This window comes from Macadamia integrifolia, unplaced genomic scaffold, assembly GCF_013358625.1.
Source record: "Macadamia integrifolia cultivar HAES 741 unplaced genomic scaffold, SCU_Mint_v3 scaffold369, whole genome shotgun sequence".
Classification (NCBI taxonomy): Eukaryota; Viridiplantae; Streptophyta; class Magnoliopsida; order Proteales; family Proteaceae; genus Macadamia; species Macadamia integrifolia.
The window spans coordinates 284178-288408 of NW_024869731.1; the positions used below are offsets into that span (position 1 = coordinate 284178).

General features: G+C 37.1%; 1 pseudogene; it reads left to right on the plus strand.

The window, feature by feature from the left end:
* Window positions 1-965: 965 nt before the first annotated feature.
* Window positions 966-1855, plus strand: LOC122068313 (annotated as a pseudogene).
* Window positions 1856-4231: the final 2376 nt, after the last annotated feature.

Sequence of the window (4231 nt, forward strand, 5' to 3'; positions counted from 1 at the left end):
AAAAAAAAAAAAAAAATGAAGAACACATACGGACATACCTGCAACCAGTAGAGAAGACTAGAAGAGTCAAGAGACTCAAGTCTAAGTGACCGGAGTCACGACTACCGGAGTATCACAGAAGAGACAAGAGAGAAGAAAACCTCTGAAGAAACGGCAGAGCAACCTCTGAAGAAACCGCCGACCAACCTCTGAAGAAACCGCCTACCAACCTCAAGGTTGAGCAACCTCCTTTAGTGCTCTTGAGCTCACATCGCCATGGCTTCGGCTAAGCAACCTCTGAAGAATCGGAAGTATTTGAATCTGTCCCAAAACCTTAAATCCTCTGTCTTAGGATGAAGTTATGAGAAATAGATGTAACAAAGAGGAGATTCTAGGATTATTACAGTAGGTGGAGAAAGAATGTTGGAAAACAAAGCACAGAGGCAGAAATTTGGGGGAGAAATGAGAACGAAGAGACGGAAATTTTGGGAGAATGAAGAAGAAGATGAGGAAAAACAAAATCCTATTTCGGTTTTGGCTTTTGGGCTATGTTATTTGACTTTCTTTTTTTTTTTTTTAAAGTGTGTTTGAACCGAATAATTCGGTTTAAAGCAGTTCGGCCCGATATATTCGTGTTTTTAAATCCAATTAGAAAAAATCATGACTTTTACCAAATTTATTTTTAATTCGGATTTGGTCAGAATTTTTCATTTAATTCGTAAAAATTCTGTTCGCCTAAATTATTCACGAATAATTTGGTGAATTTAATAACAGAGATCTGGCGACAATAAAAACACAACCGTTGTCAACAATCATAAAGAATGAATTGATAATAGTTCATAGCAACAGTTAATAATTATTGGTCGCGAAAAATATATTTAAAATTTTTATTATAAAAAATAAAAGTTTTAAATTTAGGGATTTCAGAAGCGGGAAAGGTTTATTAATTTTACTTCGCACAAACCTGTTCTATCGTCTCTCTCTCTCTGCCCTAGTCTCTCTCTCACGTCTCTCTCATGCACTAACCGCCCCTCTCTCTCTCTCTCCACCAACCCTCTCAATATTTGTTTCATCATCTCTGTGGGCGAGAAAGCAATCTAAGAGGGCAATGTTCTTGTTCCGTCCAAAGAGCAACATAATAGTCTGAATGGGAGGGGGAAGAGGAGGAGGAAGAAGAAGGCGCTTCTAGGGTTTTGAAAAAATCCCTCCGTTGCAGAAATGGTTGCTTTCAGGTTTCACCAGTACCAGGTGGTCGGTAGAGCACTCCCTACCGAATCGGATGATCATCCGAAGATCTACCGGATGAAACTTTGGGCTACGAACGATGTTCGTGCAAAATCGAAGTTCTGGTATTTCTTGAGGAAGCTCAAGAAAGCCAAGAAGAGCAACGGACAATGCTTGCAATCAATGAGATCTTCGAGAAGAATCCTACCAAGATTAAGAACAATGGGATTTGGCTGCATTATCAAAGCCAACTGGTTATCACAACATGTACAAGGAATACCGCGACACTGCTCTGAACGGAGCTGTTAAAGCAATGTATAATGAAATGGCTTCTCACCACAGAGTGAGGTTCCCTTGCATTTAAATCATCAAAACTGCCACAGTCCCAGCCAACCTCTGCAAGAGAGATAGCACCAAGCAATTCCATAATGCTAAGATCCAGTTACCCTTGGTGTTCAGGAAGGTCAGGCCACCGACTAGGAAGCTGAAGACCACATACAAGGCATCCAAGCCACATGTAATTCTGATCTTTCAACAGCTTCAGGTTGCATAGAGAAAGTTTGAGGGTAGGATTTATTCGGAATCTGAAATTTTGTCATCCATGTTGAAATACTCTGTTTATTTTCTGTTTATCAGAAGCTTTCAGTTATATAAGATTTGTGAGTTTTAAAACCCAGTTGTTAAAGCCCAACTTTTGGGGCTTGAAGATTTTTCTTATGCTGCTGATATTTTAACAAGGCTTGCTATGTTAGACAATTATATGGCAATTTATATTTGGCAAATTTAAGCCATTGTCGAAACCAAAATTTCCAAAAAAAAGATAAAAAAATGGTCTGAATGGTACACTTTATGATCTTTTAATGTCATTCCCCTTGTTTTACACTTCAAATTTGTTAAATTTGATTGCTCTATTTGGTGTTGTTGTGCTCCCTAATTCTGCCCCCATGAAGCATGTTATACGTTGTTGCTTATTCTTCATTGCGTGTGAAATAGGTGCACTTTGTGTCTTCTGCTGTCACATTCTTGTTTGTTAAGTTTATGCATTGTGGATCCAGTCGTGTGACTAATTGTGTCTTCTGCTGTCACATTCTCTTATGGGGTTGTTATTCAACCTTTGCTCTGTTCTGAATGAACAGATTTCCTTGTCTGGTTTTCAATTAATCTTCAATTGTCTTCTTCCAAATAAAGCTTATTATATATAAAGTTTTTCCATATGTGATGCTGTTTCAATAAGCATAGAGGTGGACTCTGGAAATTCTATGTTTAGAGCTGCTATATTTACAATTTTTCTATTTTAAAGATCCGAAAAGAAGAACAGCAACCCCTAATTCTGTAATAGCAGCAACCATTGACAGAGAATAGAAAACAATAGCTAATTGGGTTGACTGCAATCATCATGCAGATAATCACCACGTGAAACCATCACATCCAAACCTGAATTAGAAAGCCCCAATGCATATAGACGTACTCAATTCCTATTTCTGATTCATGGCTTGGTGTCAGCATGATATTATAGTGATGACTGATTTGGTACCTTTGGCATACTTCCAAAGCAGTCTCATGTCATTATCTTGTATTTCATTCTTGAATACATACAGGATTGCAGACAAATCACAAAGCTGTACCCAACATGCATATATGAGACCTCTTGGAGTAGGTATGTCACTTGCTTGTTTATTGTACATATAAATATTTTCTTTGTGGTGTGAAGCTATATAATGAAACCATGTTTTTCCTGGCTTTCATTGCTAATATTTTCCATACCCTTCTTATTATTACCTTGTGAAGCTGCTATGGTATTGGGTATTGATGAAGAGAATGGGACCTCAACTATTCAAGTGCGACCCAGCCGGTCATTTCTTTGGTCACAAGGTATCTCAGAAGTGTTATCTTTAACTTTGTTTAACTAGTGATGTAGTTGTTCCATGGCATGTTTGGTTCTGGGTACTGGGATAATGTATGTGGTTTCATTTCCAAACATTTGATGACTATTGTTTGTTTGGCTTCTTCAGGTGCTTACTTTTAGTGTGTTGTTTTCTTTTGGATGTGATATGCTCCTCTATTTATGTAATATGTTTTACGGTAGAAGATGCATAATTTTGTTTATCATCATCAAAGGGATGGTTTGGGGATGGGGCAACACTACCCTATGGATTATGTACTTAGGGTTAAGAGCTTCATGAGAAACTTGATATGGTGAAATACACAGTTAAGTGAGGATCCTTGTATTGATTGTTACTATTACTTGCTGATATTCCTTTTTTTATATATATATATATATATATATATATATTTTATTTTAAAGGTTACAGTTCCACCATGCATTCTTGACTCTTGAATTGCTCAGTCTTTCATTTTTTATATACCATATAAAGGAAGTGGTTTTTGACATTTAACTTTAAGTACAGCTATACTTTTTACATGTTATTGGTTGTTAACCTTTTTACAGCAAGTTTTGCTTCATGCAATCAACAATGTACCTTGGCTGTTAACCAAGTTAAATCAAAGTAGAGGCATCATGTCATTGTTAATCATTACTGTGTCATTGGTGATGCAACGTTTTTTAATGCTTTGGGAAGGAATTCTGATTTTCCTTCTTTTTTGCCCCGGGCCACAAGTGCTGGCTTGAAAGAACAGGAGGCAATCAACTTCTTGGAGAAGAAAATGAAAACTGATCCTGCATTCTCTTATGAAGAAACTGTACGGGTAAAATTACCTTTTCCTGAAAGATTTTTACAAGTCTTAAATTTTTGGATGCCTGAAAAGCCATGGAGAAGAGGAAGATTCCCTGTCTGACTCTACTGTATAATACTGCAATGCATATGCTTGAACTTGTATGCCTTGTCCAGAAATGAAGGGATGCCCCCCCTACCTGTTGCTTTTGTGTTATTTTCCAGGGTGCCAGTTGCTAAATTTAATTGGACATGAAATGGTAGAAAAACATAATTAATAGAGTGGCTCTGCAAAAAAAAAAGGAAAGTTAATAAATGATTGAAAACTTGGCATCTTCAAGACAATGAGTTAAATA